This window comes from Papilio xuthus, unplaced genomic scaffold, assembly GCF_000836235.2.
Source record: "Papilio xuthus unplaced genomic scaffold, Pxut_1.1 DF827680.1, whole genome shotgun sequence".
Taxonomy (NCBI): Eukaryota; Metazoa; Arthropoda; class Insecta; order Lepidoptera; family Papilionidae; genus Papilio; species Papilio xuthus.
The window spans coordinates 373650-392394 of NW_013530969.1; the positions used below are offsets into that span (position 1 = coordinate 373650).

The window sequence follows — 18745 nt, forward strand, 5'->3', positions numbered from 1 at the left end:
CTACGCTTGCGTACTTCTAGCAATAAGCCTCGTACGGCCTTAAGTAGCCCCTTGTTCTGCTTACAAAACCTACATCATTTGACTATTACGCTTGTGTAATATTTCACAATATTAAACAACATAACAATGAATTATACTTTTTTAAATAACAAGGTGGCAAAAGAGCAATCCCATCTGGCCATCTGATTTCGACGTAATAACGAAGCGACTGACTTAATGACTGACTGACTAACAGACTGACTGACTAACAGATTGACTGACTGAGTAACTAACTAACATATAATATAAACCTTCAGAATGGGCGCTATGCTAAATACTACTTCTACTTAATAGCCCAAACATTACCATAAGGTATAGTGCTATCCAAACTTTATAGCAGCTTGGTATATGGTATGGCTGCACTGAACACAATTTTACGCAACGACACACCCCTGAGCGTGCTTTCAATGTATTGTGCCCACCTGCGCAGCTAACTACAAGCGGCTGTAAAGTTTGAATATTATATTAGTAAGTCTTGTACTTTGGCTGTATATTACCATAAGGTAAATAGCAGCAATTCAGTGTACACTCGCTCGGCTGCACAATGGAGCGCGTAATTGACGTCATAGAACTAAACGCACCGCCACCGTGCACACTGAATGTAATTCAACAGATTGCAATCAAATAAACTATAATTCCTTACATATCCGGTCTGTCTACGCCTAATTTTGTAATTAGATTTGTTATAATTTAGATTTATCTCGTTATTATGATGAATCATCATTGATGATGAATAATGTTGTTGTTTGAAATGTTTAATATGTAATGAACAACAGAATGGAACCAAGACACTCATTTTTCTTTTATCGAAAAAATTAAAAATTTATCGAATAAAAAAAGCGATAAAAAGTATCTGTCAGGTGTGGGGTTCGAACCCACGCTCCCAACTGGGAACCAGAGCTTAAATCTGGCGCCTTAGACCACTCGGCCAACCTGACTTGCGTAATCATTACGAAAGTTTGAATCACACTCCGAGAAGGTATTGTTTCCATAAACATGGCTAAACAAACTAGCCGTTGATTTCTAATACCAAAATTTATGTATAAAACAAATCGTAATATAGCTTATAAGTACATTATCTCAATGAAAATAAAGATGTTTTGTTAGCATTTATTTTTAATCTATGTAGCATGTATCAGTTCCATATTGAAAAGTAAAAAAAAACTTTTTTACATTGGAAAAAATTCAATGGAAGTGAGCAATGGCAGTCAGCGACGCGGCGCGGCGGCGTGTCATACGAACGCAACACGATGCAAACACGCCGAATGCAAACGATTGCAATCAATCAATATGTACTGACGCCCCTCCACCTCCACCCCCCTCCACCCCGCGCCAACACCCGCCCACCCCGCACCGTTTTCATTAACTAAAATGTTTCAATGCAATCTATCTGCACACGTTGGTTTAGTAATTTCATTCATTTAATTTAAATATATTTTACTATAATAATATTATAAATGCGAATGTTAAGATGGATGGATTTTTGAAGGTATCTCTGGAACGGCTGAACGGATTCCGCTGAAATTTGGCATAGATGTAGAACATAGTCTGGAAGAACACAGGCTACTAATTAAGTTTTTCTTTTAGTTCCGCGCGGACGGAGTCGCGGGCGATTGCTAATGAATAGATTTTTAGTGTAAAGTTCTTTGTTTTCTGGCTAGAATAGTGAAATCTAAGAGTGCAGATTCAGTCATTGGTGTTAAAACATTTTGTTTATAGTAAGTAATTGGGTAACAAATTCAGACAAAATCAAAAGTTGTTGTGCAAAGCAAATTGTTTTTTAAGTACATTTGGTTAGAAATTGAATTTAAAGTTTGATAGAAATCAATGAATATATTATGACATCAAAGTTTGCGACGCATAATGTTTTAGTAATATGTAACGAGGCTTTCTAAACAGTTTAGTATGCCGCTGTGAGTTCAAAATTAAAATGTACGTGTACTTTAGTTCACAGAGGAAAACTATCAAGCCGTCGTCGCCTCGCCGCGCCGGAGACAATTTAAATATTGACGAGGCAAGGAGCGCTGTAGCGCTAGTTTACAATTTGTTGGGATCGAGTTGTTTCTATTAGATCCGGATAGCGCGGCGGTTAAAAGGTTAAACTTTTCATCATCGCTGAATCGAATATAAGCTAATGCAAATTTATCTTTTTATTAACAAGGCTTAACTACGGTTTAAATAAGGTTAGAGCAAGAAAAGATTAGAAGAGACGTACGTCTATTAAATTCAATTTGCAAATCCAAGCATTCTTAATCGAAGAACTAATACTTATAATATTAAATTACGCTTTTAGACGTAATTAGAAACTTTGCATTATTCTTGTAAAAATGACGCTAAAGAATCGCTAGTAAGTTTGTTTTTAAAAACAAATATTGTCCTAATAATAAAAGAATAGATTTCATGATTAAAGTCTTCAAGAAATCGAACATTTAATTTATTAGAAAAGAAAAAGTCTGTGTAGTTTTATTGACAACATTGTAGGATATTAAAGGCGGAGCATTCTGCAATAAAAGTCCGTTCACAGACGAACAGGAAATGTCATTTAAGCGTCTTTCGTATTTTCTACAATTTGTTCATTGGTTGTCGCCGTCAAATGAGTTTTATTATATTCTTTTGCTGTCTGTAGACGTTTGTAGAGTGAAGTTTACTTATTAATATTAACACGACTATAATCATAAAATGAGTTTTGACAACTGTAATATGTTTACAAAACCGTATCTTTGTTTTGGTCGAAGGTTATGAAATGGATGTTACTGGGTTTTTGTTTTTACGTACTAACAAAATTTATGTACTAACAAATTAAAATTAATTATTAAAATGGCATTGTGAATAACAAATTCGATGTTTATGTTAGTCGTAGTTATAAACGTAAATTAATTGTTCGCAGATAATCTGGCAGATTGTTAGTAATTTTATGAATATTCATGAAAACATTTCGTGAAATTATTGTCGACATGAATACTGAATGCGGGAATTATGACTGACAAACGTTTTTTAACAATAATAATTTTTTGATAAGCAAATTGACATTTTCTCTGGTGTTGCCAACTTCAGATTAGTTAACTATGTTTTTTTACTTTATTTTATTAAAATGCACTGACTATTCTAAAACAAGATATTAGTTTCAGAATGTAAGTTATTTTATAGGGTGTAGAGAGGAAGGATCGCCATAGAGTAAATAAATGTTTGTCTGTCGTAACGCTTTATTTGTCGTTTGAACAGGCTTTATGTGACAAGCAAAGAATCCGGCTGGACGTTACTGTTACTGATTTAACAAGATGTATTTTATAAAGATATTTGTATTTTCATACAGTTTTATGGAGAAGGGACAAAAGATGAATAGACGCCAAATATTAAGAGAGTTAGTTGGTCTTTGCGCGAAAGTAGGTAGGTATGCTGTTCTTTTAATTACTCTTAGCCTAGGTCTTTTAAATCGAGATAAATCTTTCTACAGAATAAAATGGTATATTGTTATTACAGTTAAATTAAGTACTTTAAGCTACAGCAATGTCCAGCGAACACGATCGGTCCTAAACATACACCTGTAATGCTCGGCGAAATCCGCCAGCGCCTGCACAAAGTAAGCATGCAAAAAGTTTCAAAACAAAATTTTGCTTTGCTGAAATTGTAAATGTAACATGTAATCTGGCCTACAAAAGTTTTAACTTGTATAACTTGATAAGTAAATGTCCACTGACCTCAGCAAATATTTTTTACGCATTAACAAGTTTAATTTAGTATTCTAATCGATAGTAAACTAAAATGTACATGAAAAAAAGATGTAAGTAATAATATTATTAATTAGTAATAATATTAAGATCCCTAATAAATAAATTTTCTTTTTCCATCCCTGAGTGCTAATGAATCATTAAAGTATATGAAAATCTTAAAGCACCTAACAAGACTTAAGTTTGTTGATAATATTAAGTCCTAATTTATTACCAGCGCCCCCCGTCTTCGCGTCCTCGCGTCCCGGCGTCCCTGCGTCCATGTCTCAGCATCATTCCACCATCTGTGTACATAATTAATTATTATAAAAATTTCCTCTGACGTTAAAATTTTTAAAGTGGAAATTTATTAGCGCTCCTAATTTCTTGTTTAACGACGAAAATTCCTTTCTTAAAATTTATGTTGTTGCTTGAAAATTCTTGAGATGCGAAGACATTGTTCGTTTTCTAGTTAGATAAATAACAGTAAAAGTATTCGTATGTTTACTCACTACACAACTTTAAGTACGAAACAGATTTTGATGAAAACTTGATTTTTTTATATTCTATATATAATATAAATTAAAGGTTTGTTACCACCAACAGATACAGAGTGAGATACAGTTAGAGATTTACCAGGAGGTTTTCTTTATTGCATAAATTCAATTTAATTTTAATTCGTACTGGCAAAACGAATGTAATTAAAACATAATCCAGGTCACATTCGCTAGCGGCAGATCTCACGCGCGAACGTGCGCGGATTTATTCAAACGTTTCAGTTAAATGAAAAAAAAAACATTACACGGCTTTTAATTTCGTATAAAGTCAGGAAAGGTTTTAGTTGCTTTATAGTTGTTAGCGCCTGAATAAATGAAATAGCAATCATCAACTTATAAAGAATCGAAAATACGTAAACTGTGCTTAAATGTCTAATTATCTTTTTTCTCGCGTTTTTTGCTTCAGTGGAAATATTCTTCAAGATGTTTTCCTTTTTCTACAGAGAGCGTGATGAAATATGCGAATAGTATTTGCAATTATTGATTTACAGCAAAACAATTATTTAATTATCTTGTAGGTTATTTACAATTAATTAATCGGAAATATTGTGATGATAGAGACGTCGAGTTTAAAAAGCTATTTATGTTTAAAGTCGAAATTTAATGGGACATAAATCTAAAAGTACACACTTAATAATGTTTAGTAGAAAATCACGTCCAGTAAATTGCTTGCACCAAGTAACATTGTTTAATCTATGAGGCGCTGTTGCATTGGTAGATTGCCACCAATCCCCTCAACAGAGCAAGAGGCACGCTCCATTCGTCACAGCGAGCTGGCCTGCTCATGGAAATCTATACGGAAAACACCTGTTTGTAATTTATATCGCTTTATAAATTCTTGAGTAATTAAAAATTAATTAATTTGCTGGAAGTAAACAAATGTTACTATGTTATTGGGCGCAGTGTAATTATACTTATAGGAGCGTCGGTGGCTCAGTGGTCAAGCACTTGACTTGCAATCTGCAGGTCCTGGGTTCGAATCCCGCCATGTACCAATGTGTTTTTCGATTTCCGATTTACATATGTACATTTATCCGACGTTCTTACGGTGAAGGAAAACATCGTGATGCAACCTGCACATATCTGAGAAGAAATTCAAAGATATGTGTGAAGTCAACCAACCCGCACTTGGCCAACGTGGTTGACTATGGCCTTAATCACCCTTTACTTAGGGTAGGCTCCAACCCCCTCGGTGGGGACGTATAGTGAGCTGATGATGAAAATTATACTTATAAGTTGTGTGGGCAATTAATGTGCTGGTATAAATCGATTGAAGTGAAAGAGTTTTTCTTATTTTAGTAGTATTGTTGTTGTATTTTTAGTACCTTTTTATTGTAGTTTTAAAAGCATGTGGAAATTATCATTAATCATATTTGCCTCAATTTTCTTACAGGCGCTTTATTTCTGTTTTTTACGTACCTACATGCTGCTCAACATCCAAATCAAATGAATGAAACTGAATGTTAAATCTGTATGTTGAACGTAACAGTTACCTTTAATATGTGTATAAATTAATATTTGTCAGTTTTGTATATATTGAAGGTTGTAGCAAAAAGCGGCAATAACGAATTGCGGAAATTAAAAAAACAAATTGATGCACCGTATAAAAAAAACTATTAATGGATTTACAGACAGACGTGTGTACGAGAGGTCGCGGGGTGTGTACTAATGTATTAATAATTCGAATCCGGAACCGCGCGGACGGCAGCTTGCCAAGCACGCCACTGCCGGCAAGTCCAGTTACGGTTCATTTGTTTAATCAGACGTTATACATAATGTCCAATTAAACAATTGAATAACTTTGTATCCCGGGTGTTATGAATGAACAATAGTAAAAAACAAATAAAATTGTATTAAATTAAAAGTATTTTTTATTTATTTTTGAGAAAAATCATTTTTATTTTACTTGGTTGGTTTAATTACGTCAAAAGAGGGCACCTCTTTTTCAGAATGTCCGATAGCAATGTACGAATATTCATATTGTCTAGTAACTCCAAATATAATAAAGTTAGGATAATTAATAGGGTGATATATGGACAGTATACATATTGTCTACAATAATAACTTTATCTGTAACATTTACATGTATATATTTAGAGTTCATTGCTTGTTGGATGCATTTCTTTGTTTACATATACGTTGTCATAGCAACTGGTTAATATTTCCGTCTTGGCAATCGATTTTCTTGGCAGCTGGTCAACGAACTGCCAACGAAGGTCCTTTGTATTAATTTCATGTTAGTATTGTCAATTTGAAGGTTGTACACTGTCTTATGACTATATTAATAAGATTTAAGAGTTCTATAATTAAAGGTAAAGCAGATTTATCATTATCTTTGGTACACTCCCGAACGTAAACATGTATCTTTCAACAGAACAAAGACGAGAAAATCGAATAGAAAATCAACTCGTAAGACCTTTAACGTCAACGAATCGATTATATTGTCTACACAGATTGATCGATTTATAAATCGAATAAAGAACGATTTCGATTAATCGAGTAAGATGATGCGTTTGCTGGCATGCGTTGCCGTTGAGCAATATTCTGCACGTAGCTCTGCGTGATTTTGGCAACAGACACATTAGATTTCACTGACCCGGCCTCGCTCTGATCTCGAACATTTTTACAACCGTAATTGTTTGAAGTTACGTTTATTTATGTAATGGATGAATTAATTGAGTTTTGAACACTTTATTGTATTTGTAAGTACAGATGTATGAAGCTAAAAAGTGTCTCTAAGCGTAGATATAATGTTACAAAAATGCAAGAAAAGTGCTGTTAAAAGATTTGCAAAATAAAAAAAAACAATAAAAAAACTCGAAAATATAGGAATATTAATGCATTGTGAGGTTAAGAGGTCGCATGCAACTTAAAAATGCAATTTTAATAAATACAAACTAAAAACGACCTTATAGCTATTACGATAAAATTTAATTTGCAGTAAACAATATTTTTGCAGGTCTACAATTACATAGAAAAATAGCGTAATTACTTAAAACGAATACTGCATTGATAGTGTTGCATGAGAGTAATTAAACTACAATTATAATGCAACTCATTAACCTGGAGATTATAAATTCCAGTCGAGGAAATATATTTCCTGCCCAGTATTAACACTTGAAACATTTGACGCTCACAATGCAAGTAAGTCAAAAACTTGTCATGGCAACATATAATAACAATAATAAAGCCATTATTTCCATACAGATAAATACATGGTACAATCAAAATGTACAAAGTAACTACTATTTACTATTTACAAATATTACAATTTCTTTTTTTTAAAACTATTCTGTAGGAACCCCTGTTCGGGTAAAGGCCTTTTCCAAAGACTTCCATGGCAACATATATACGTGGTAAATAATGTCTCAGGCAATAGCATTTCAGTATAGGATTTATTTAGGTTAACACAGAAATTTACACATAACTAATATTATAAATACGAAAGCTTAAATGGATGTTCGTTATAAGGTAAGTAGTAAGGTAAGTAAAGTACAGATGTAGAACATAGTCTTGAAGAACACATAAGTTCTTATTATGTTTAGTACGCTCGTGAGGACATGGGACTGAGAACACAACTATGACATGTGATTTAATGATGTTCGTGATTTAATAAGATTAGTTTATAATAATAGAACTGTCATGATGATTGCATATCGTGATAATCAAGGCGGGTATAAAGTATTGTGGGGTCAGGAAGATTCAAATCAAGATTCAATTTAATCTTCAAGACAAACATCTCTGTTTAAAACATATCGTCGATCCTGTCATTATCATAAACAAAAATTAATAACAAAAGGGAGATGACAATATGATTTAAGCGGGGATTTTGATTTCAGAAACCCACGGTAAAGAACGTGTTAATTGTTTTTTACATTATAAGTTGGGAAATGAGCAAGCGGCCACTTGAATTCGTTGAAATAGCTAGTGACCACCACCTATAGACATCTACAATTGCACATGCGTTGTGTACATTCAATCACGAAAGGAGGGGACGCACAGAAAGATAATATTTCCCCTTCTTATGTGTTTCGTTCTCCACCAAATCTACTGCCCTTTCTCATGGTTTTTAAGAAAAGATTAGATGGGAGTGGACTAAAATTATGTAGGTACTAATACTGTGATTTTTCGTTAAAGTTGCAAAATGTATAATTTTAGTATAGAAGTAAATATAGCCCTCATTAGAATCATATCACTTGTTTATATATCATATAGTTTGGTATAATAAAATAAAAGAGTAAATTAAAAATTTGTTCGTTAAAAATAGACGGCCTCTACACCTGAAAAGTAGAAAAATACGTCGTTAAGTAAAAAATATTTTTGACAATCATTTTTAAACTTTATTTTTAGAAGCATAAAGGTCATAATTGTTAAAATTATTAATGGTATAAATTTTGTTTCATTCAGTGGGCAAGTCGGAGTCGGTAAAAGGTGGCGATTGTGCTGCATACTTCAGATTGACCTTCAAAGCCTAACGCGGGGTACAATCGCGTGATAAATATAAAATGCAACGTTAAAAAGATTTTTTAATTTCTTACAGACGTCTACAATTACTAGAAGTTAACAACAGAGGCATAATTAACATAAATAAATTAGTTTTTTTTTGTTAAAAAGCTCAAGATTTGTTTCCACATAATACACGCAAGCGTTATATTTAATTCAACAAATAATAAACAATATTTAATTGGTCAAGTTAAACGCTAAATTAATACAAATATATAAAGCTTGTTATCTGAATTGTACTCGTTCGTCAAGTAAATCATACATCAAGTACAGTCGCGAGCTTATATGAGGTGCAGCAAGCCGGGTACAGTGCAGTTGACTAGCGACAGTCTCTGACGCTTTGTCTATGAATAGATTGACATATTAAACTCAAACCCTCAAAGCTCTTATTTTATGTAAAGATGCTTTATTTAGCACACAAATAGGTCACTAAACTAAGAAATTCGGTGGTTAAAAGAAAAACTATTTCCAATAGTCAAATGTTGAACCACAACAATTAAACAATTAATATAGGATTTATGTAATTCAATGTTTATGTATAACTAACAATGAATGTAAGAAACAATAATATTAACAAGAATAAATTAATTCATTTCATAATCGATAGGGAGCGCTATTACAAAGTTATTAAAGTCTAGATTACGATTGTAGTTATTAATTGCCAGTTTATCCTCAGTCGTAAATAATAGCGGCAGTGACGTCACAACCCGGTGCCAGTCGGTGCCATCCTCATGAGATGAGAGCAATTGTTTTTTTTAATAGTGGTAACATTGATATGCTAACACTCGATATTCAGAAAACTCGATCGAAGTTATTTAAATAAAAGTGAGCCTAAAGATAATAAAAACCCGTCAACAAGAATATAAGCATCAGTAGAAAATGCAATTTATCTTCCGCCCAGTAATATATAGGTACGAGCCAGGCTGCAATGTAGTGTGAAAAAAAGATTTAAAAATATAATAATAACACCTTATTCTCGCAGACAGATGGCGCTGAAGTACCTTAGTTTAAGGTCTCCAAGAATTAGCCAAGTAGTTGAAAATAAACACACGTAAATATTTTTACCAAATATACAAACAGGAGAAACTGATGGTTCTATTTTACGTAGCCTACTGTTAAATTAGAACTTGAGGCAACTACTGGGCTCACGTAATTGTTTCCTGTCAGTCAGTCTCACAGATCTGTGTACAGTCACCAACAACAGTGCAATGTGTACACTCACAAACAAAACTCATTAAATTAGTCTTAATATTTGACAATGCGACTGTACTTGATATTTTGCTTTAATGATCATTATCACAAACTTGTCAATTATATTTTTCTTTTAGTCCTTTTTTCTCTTCCTACAAATTTATTTTATTGTCTAGGATTTGAAAGGAATCTTTGAATAAGTGTAGAGAAAAAATCGAGATTCGTTCTTGTGAACCGTCGCACTGAATACCTATTTCTTACTGAATTTCCTACTAGTCGTTTATTTAGACTGATATTGACCATTGTTTGTTCTAAATTGCTTCTAGATCCGTTCAGGATTTCTTGCAATATAAGGTAACAAACACATCAATCCAAACTTTCGTAATTATAGTTTTCTTTGGTACATTCAGATGAAGAAGTCTTTGCATAAATAGGTCGTGACAGTACAACCAAACAGTCGCTGGCGCATTTCAAAAATAAAGTGGCCCGGCTCAAAGCAATTTGTACAATTTTTACGACAAATTGGCGAATGCTGCGCTCTGTGCGCCCCGGCGGACATTTTGTCAGCGACAACTCCCGACAGAGTTATCTGGAAAACTGTACGTGAATGGCGCGCTTTATAAACGTTCGACATCAAATTGAATTTAGAACACGCTCTATCACAATACAGGTGTTTCAAATTTATTAAAATAATCTTTTATAGCAATAAAGTGATTAAAATATACGATAAAATAACATTTAGATGTTATTAAAGAGTTCACACAAAAATAACAAGAACAGAATAACGCCAATTATCTAGAGTAGGCAGAAATTCCACAATTGAAACTACATTTAAATATATTAAAAAAGCAAAGTAATTAGTAATAATTTTGTTGAAACGTAAAATTTGTTCTCTTATTTTGTATTTTATTTTCTTATTTAGAGTTAGAGGAATTAAAAAAGGCGATTGTGAATGTTTTAGTGCATTTAAGAATGAGAAGTTATTTAAAATTTAAGTAGCGTGCTACACTGACAAGGAAAATGCATTTTTAATTTCCTGGTTTGTGGATTTAACCTGTTTTTGTGTCGTGAAAATTCCATGGCATAGTCTCCTAGAATATTTAAATATAGATATAAGTGTAACAATTATATTATAATGCTTATGCAGTAACAACAAGAAATAAATGAAGTTTTTATAGTTGTAGAATATTTGCGCAACATTTTTTTTAGTAAAGTTTTCGATATGTTCGTCTGAATACAGAATACATACTTAAATTATTCTTGAGCATTATTCAATGTATAGAGACATCGTAAAGTAAATTTAGTGCCTTTATGCGAGCTCAATAGAAACATTTCTATAGAAATTGCGCTCCGTTGCATGGCTGCGAGCTGCTAGCTGCGAGTTGCCAGTTGTTGCAAAGGTCACGGCCGCGCTGACTCACGCCGCAATCTCTGCACACTTGCTTTAACATTAATATAAGTATAAGATTAGTGTTTTATAATTAAACACTATCTATGACGAGGTAGGTAGAGTACAAGAAAATGATCGAAAGTAGATGAAAATCAGGTCGAACGTGAGGTCAAGTGGTCGACAGATGGCGTTGTAAACACTCTTTAGGCAAACCTACGTTAACAGCGACATCTGTTGACTGATAGTAAAAGAAAAATCCTTATAAGATCCCTATACGTTTGGCAGGATAACATTATAACAGAATGTTTTAACTTTATCCCTAATTTCTTTGTTATTATATTTAAATTATATAATTATTAATGTTGCATCACTTATGGAATATACTGCAGTATAATATGAATGTAAAATGTTTTCAACAAACCGCCGTTTAGCAGCTATTTGACGGTCATTACCACAAATTGAACGGAAGCGTTGCTCAAGCCCGCACCAAGACGACCAACGTAAAATGATCTATCACTAAGAAATAGTTATCAATATTACCGTAAGTTTCCACTGATGTAATATCTGTTTAAACACGTTTTATCGCTTATTATTCTCATATAACTTAATCTCTACCTTGTATTTTGGCAGAGTAAACTTACGTATTAAAAATCATAGCTGCCAATGGTAACTGAAGTCTTTTTGTTACGTTCCAATGTTTCTCGTTAGGTTATATTCTCCGAGGACAATGTAACATGTTCCTAAATCAGAATGTACTCAATATATAAGTTGTTTACTTGTATCTTCATTATAAAAACTAGTCGACCTCGTATTTTTTATTGTACATCAATATTTTTTTTTTTCATTATACTTGTAATCGTGTTATGAAACTGCAAGCAATTAAAGTTTGAATTGTTACTTTATTATGGGTTATATTTAATTTACATAATTACGTAATATATGAATTGTTGGTATTAATAACGTGATTCTGTGCATTACCAATTGTATATTATTATTATTTTAAATAAACAATTAATCTACTATAATATTTTTATGTTTTTTTTTATATAATTTTAATAACAAGTTGTGTATAAAAATAACACGTATCAGACCTTATTGTACATTTCTATATTATATTTTAAAATACTTTAATACAACAAAAATATTTAAAAAATAATTAAATTAGTCACGTGATTAAGATGACTAACCTATAGTTTATGAAACACTGACACATTATTTTTGTTACACTTATAAATGCATTTAACTTACAGAAAATAATAAATAGTATTTAAAATAGTAAAATAAAAAAGTTATCACTTATTTACAATAAACCTTAGTTATATAATAACAGGTTTTGGTTTAGCCTATGTGTTCTAGTCTGTGTTCCATATTTATGCCCAATTTTAGCAAGATCTATGCACCCGTTTTGGCGATGCGTAGCAACACACTTATATCCAAACATTTGCAATTATAATATTAGTATGATTTAATAAGGAAACATAATATGACAGTCTTATTTTTGTTGACGGCGAGTGTACTACACGTAGTGAACGACAGTGTTACACAATGTGGCCGGTATGCGGTACACAGTGTAATTGGAAGATGGCGGTCGACTGCCGACTGTTAGCCAACCTTAACTGATCGGATACCACGGGCCTGCTGACAACAATCATGTCTACGCTTCGAATTGAATCGCTTTGGATAATTATTATATGATAATTTAAGCTATAAAGTGATAAATACATAATACATAATGAAGAAATATGCATAACTAGCTATCACTCATGACTCCTTCCGTGTGTAATAAAAATAACTTTATAAGTGGTCTATATGTTCTTCCAGATATATTCGATATTTACGTCAAATTTCATCGAGATCCGTTGAGCTGTTCTGAAGATACCTTCTAACAAACATCCATCCATACATCTAAACATTCGCATTTATAATATTAGTAAGATTGAAACTGATTTTTTTTGTTTTCATAATTGCTGTCTAATTTCTGTATTTACTCTTATAATTAGTAGTAAATATCCCATTGTTTTATTTTTAAAGACAAAAATCTTGTAACATAGTATCGTAGTTACAGGTGGCGCTAGTGAGCTGTCACCATTTAGTTTAACTCACGCCCACCGGGTCAAATAACATTACGCGTCTATACGTCTTGAATTGGAATACGTAATTTTGACATGATCATTAAATTCGGTAATAATTTAAGCACGTGCGTTGCGTCACATTTAAATTCTAGTTCAGATGGGACGTGCGTAATGTTACGTGTTATATCTAACCCGATAACAATGCGGTGACGTCGACATGACTGCTGGATGACAGTGAAAGTTGTTACCGTACTCTACTGCCGTGACCCTTGGATTGTATTGTCATCCCTTTCGTTTGCTTTGGGAGAACAGAGACATCGATATTTAACAAAACGCGTTTGGTAGTGGAATTCTTGTGTTATTAAAAAACAGGTAAAATATCTTCAAAGGAAGATTTTTGGAAAGTTAGTTAATTCTATTCCATTTAATAAAGTATTCCTGATGTTATATTCCGCGGACAAAGGCGTAATATTTTTTTGTTCGGAATACGAATGAAGCTTCAAAAATATAAAACGGACATCATATTGTCGACGTATGAATTTGCAGCGCACAACTTTTATTCAAAATACTCGTACATCCGTATTTTTATGAAAGAGAGGATTTCGAAATGGGAAACATATCATGAAAAAGTTGACCTATTTATGTTGTATATTGACCTACCACAGGTACAAGCTGTCGCCCGCGAGGTCGCACACGTGGAATTATAAAAGGACTAACTGTGGGTTTCAGGGACCAATATCCCAGTTTAAAACGTATTGTTATCTCTCTTTTATCAAAGATAATGACAAGGATGACAATATGTTGTATACAGATATTTCTGTCTCAAAAACCAACGGTAAGTTAGTTGTCTATGCACTATTCCAGACTGTAATCTATCTTAATTTCATTCAGATTTCAGCCGTACTTAACTTCATGCTAAAACATCCATCTATTCAAACATTCGGTTTTATATTAGTAAGATTAATATGCAAGAATTTTTTTTATTTTATATCATACGAGCTGACACCCTAGACTCCGTCTACGCAATTAGTAGCCTATGTGTACTTCCAAGCTATGTTCTACATCTATGCCAAATTTCATTGAGATCCCTTGAGTAGTTTCCGAGATAACTTCCAAACAAACATCCATACATCTAAACTTTCGCATTTATAATATTAGTAAGATGTTACAATCATTTGGCGCATACTTGGCTAATCTTGAGTCGTCTACTTCCTATTGACAGAATTAGACGCTCTGGAGGCCGAGCGGGTTGGAGACAGAGGACACACGATTAGACGTAGAAGTTGTATTAGTGTACACTAAGGGCATGTTTATGTTAATAATATAAAGAGCATACTCATTAAGAAAGTAAACATTCACGATACCTATAGTTCTAATTTTAATTTTTCAAGTTATTTATTTAAGAACATTTGTCATGAATTGATATTGTGTGGTCGCAAGTTGCCGCTGATTGGATAATCGTCCGCTCCGGATGCCGCCGCCGCGCCGCCTTCAGCCGCAATGCCCAATACTCACATGAGGACACGACTCGTCTTATTTTAAATATAATGGACATGCGAATGAAACACGATTGTTGATGTTCAAGCTGCATCCAAAAAAAATTGAAAAGTACTCTTTCCATTGCGAAATTTGTGAGGCTTTTGTGTCCATAATTTTACTTTTCCTTTAAAGATTGACTATGTACTTAATGTTAGGCAAATAGGACCAACTCTTGCTATAAGTTTAAAAATAGAAGTCATAATGAGGATGTTGTCTTTATCTAGAACCAGTTATTAATGATATTAATTTGAACTAGATCGTATGCAGAAATCTTTTAGGAAATGAAATTGAGTTGTTATAATTTGTATAGATGGTCTATTGATTCATTGTTGGTTAATTTTTTCAACGTACTAAATAATGTTACATTTTAGCGCTCCAATAAGTTCCTGTCCAGCGGAACGGACTTATTCCGTAACATACATGGAAATACAATTACGCAAGAGTTCTTTTCGATCTCATTTCCTTCCGACGCGACGGCGACGTGGCGTGGCAATGAATCTATCGTAAAGTGAAATCGTTAATCGTCACGGTGTACGGAACCACGCTTTATACCGCACGATCACGCGACGACAACGAAACTTAATGTAAACGAAATTCGAGCAGTTGATTAGTAAAGTCATAACAAAAGAATCGATCGATATTAAACTGTATCGTCGATATAAAAAAAAAACTTTTGATCGTATTGCACACATCTCTTATCTTGGTTTAAGATTTTAATAATTTTTGTCAAATTATTGGACGTTTACATCAAACCAATATTTATAAAATGTCCCTGAAGAAGGTTATTTAGCACTTAAGTGACCTTTGTGGGTGCGGATTACCCTTCTGTTGACTTATTTAATCATCAACTGTGCGTCCTCATGTCAATTAACGTGTTAAGTATAGGCTAAGATCCTGGAGCTATTTTTATATAAAACAAATTTTCGAACATAAAAATAAAACGATATTTTGTTACTTAAGTCTTGTATTTAATTTGATAATATTTAAAGTGTAATTAATTGAAGAAATTCATCAAGAAAATGTAGACGAGTTTTTTACCTTCGGTATTTAAATGTCGAAGTATATTTTTATATCAATGGTAAATTCAAATTTCGATGGAAATATATGAAACGAATGAACAAAATTGTTGCGAATTGGCAAAGTTAGATTGGCTGGAAGTTCGGTTACACTGAAACAATGTTGTAAACAGCCTTTCTATACTCATATAAAAATAATACTCAAAAATAATATTGAATCTAACACAAAAACACTAAGATTTAAATACTAAGTATAAATAAAATGCCAGACAATATTTATGTCTGGAACGTAATAAATAGTTTCATTTATTTCGAATATAAATTAAATTTTTACATTACTTTTTTTCATTGCTGGCCTGAATAGTTAAGATACCTTTGACTCTCAGTGACACGTTAAAAATATATTGGCATGTAAATTAAATTTTAATGGATAAAGGTGGAGAGAGGAGAGACGGGGGAGAAACGGGGCAGGTGAAGGATAAAAGAAATCGCGAAACACGAAAGACAATATTTTAATTTCCGAAACGTTTTCTTTTATACTTAACTTCAAAGATCGACATGATATGAACACAACAAACAATTTAGTATCATGAAATACAATATTAATTATGTCAAAGAGATCTGGCAACCAAAAAACTATTGAATAGCTCTCACTGATGAAATAGCTATGATCTTATGTTTATAGAGGGAGCTCTTTTGAAAAATAAAATCACAAACGCTCCCTTGTGACGTCACGTATGTACTAATATTTTCAGACAGCTTTAAAATTACACCAAAAACTAATAAGAAAAATAACATACAGTCGAGGACATTTATTTCCTACCCAATGATATTTCATTGAAGTTCACAATGCAATTAAGTCGAAAACTTGTCATACGTGTGTATATTCGATTCTAAATGGGAAGCGAATTAAATTCTTTCACAGCTCCGTTGTTTAGAATTTAAAAAAAAAATTGTAAGGTCAAGGTTAGCCAAATAGCGGCTATTATATTGTACATCAAACCGCGAGACATAACAAAGTGTTATTAAGAAAAACATCCATCAGTATTAACCAAAACATTTCTTTTGTAATGCTCTCTGAGGAAATTAAGGAAAACGTCGTATTGTACTCCTAATTTGGTTGATATAAAAAATTAATTGTCGAAATTAAATATCTACATCTTACTTATATTATAAATGCGAGTGTTTGAATGGATGGATAGATGTTTGTTTGAAGTTATCCCCATGTAGGCTGCATGGATCTCACTGAAATTCGGCATAGATGTAGAGCATAGTCTGGAAGAACACATAGGTTACTTAGTGAGATTTTTTAAAATCCCGTGCGGACGGAGTCGCGAGCGACTGCTAGTCGATAATGTATTATAAAAAAGTTATTAGAAAAAATAACATTTTCGCTTAAGATTTTATAATTTAACGTGTTTTATCTAATATTTTAAAGGCGTTGAATTATCAAAGCTCACTTATTACAAGCAGAACAATTCTTTGTATTTAAAAATATAACACTTTGGTGTAATATTTGAGTACCATCAAGTTTAATAAATAATTTAAATTTTCTCTTGTCGTACCAGAGAGAGAGAGAGAGAGAGAGAGAGAGAGAGCAATCTTAATTTAATTTATTTAAAAAGGCAATTAAATTGCAGCGTCTACGTCTCAAAGGTTGGCACCTACCAACGCTCAATGGGTATCAAACTGGAAAATTGTGGCTCTTTATAATATTTTTTAATTCAAATCTTACGGTGTAACTTGAGTTTTAATATTTAAGCATGTGGGAATACATCAAAGAAGTGCAGTCTTAAAGAAAGAAATGGGGAATATAGTCGACTAATTGGAGGGACAACTTCGTAATCCTTGTAAGCAAAATAAATGAGATGGTTTAAATAGGGTTGTCCAAAATTGTTTACTTTTAAATTAATATTTATTATTGGACATATAACTTACTATAATAAGAAGTATTTGGTTTATTTAACAGTAGCTGTCGCTCGCGACAGAAATGAGAAAAAAACTTAATTGGTAGCATATATTTTCTTCCAGAGTATTCTCTACATCTATGCCAAATTTCAGCGAGATCCATGCAGCCGTTCTGGAGATAACGTACGTTCTAACGTACATCCATTCATCCATCCAAACATTCGCATACTATACGTAGTTATTAATGTAAGTATCTATTTGAAAAAAAAATGTTGTTTAAGCCGGTTTATAAGTTTGTCGGCTCTCAAGAGTTATTAGGTTCCTAAGGATATTGATTGTCGGCCTAGACGAAACCTTATAAGATGGAGTCCACATAGTCGACCGTCTGCCCATATTGAGTACAGATTATAGCTTGTTTTTATTACACAAAGTGGGACATTTCAAAGTATTAAGCAAAAAAAAAATTAATAAAAATCAATGTAAAAGAGCTTAGTGAAAAACACACATTGTAAAAGTTGCCAGGACTAAAAAATACATTAGTTTTTAGAAAAAAAAACATATAAATATTTTAAAAATTTTATTTTCAAACTGTCCATAAAACAGAAAAAATTAAGGGTTGTATCCTTTAATTTTTTTTTATTAAAATATTAAATCTACAAATTATAATAAATCTGTTATGAAAACCACATAACAAGTACAGTTTATTTTAGACGTAATGTTTTATTAACATTTTTAATTATTAATAAATACAGGATGATTCATCTCAACAAGTAATATATTTTATTTAATAAACTGTTCTATTCACGAAAGGAAAATAAATAAT

At 32.5% G+C, this 18745-nt stretch overlaps 1 non-coding gene across 1 annotated transcript; it reads right to left on the minus strand.

The window, feature by feature from the left end:
• Positions 1 to 893: 893 nt before the first annotated feature.
• On the minus strand, positions 894 to 977 carry TRNAL-UAA (transfer RNA leucine (anticodon UAA)). The gene has a single exon. It is a non-coding gene; the product is annotated as a tRNA-Leu (tRNA).
• Between the last annotated feature and the right edge of the window lie 17768 nt (positions 978 to 18745).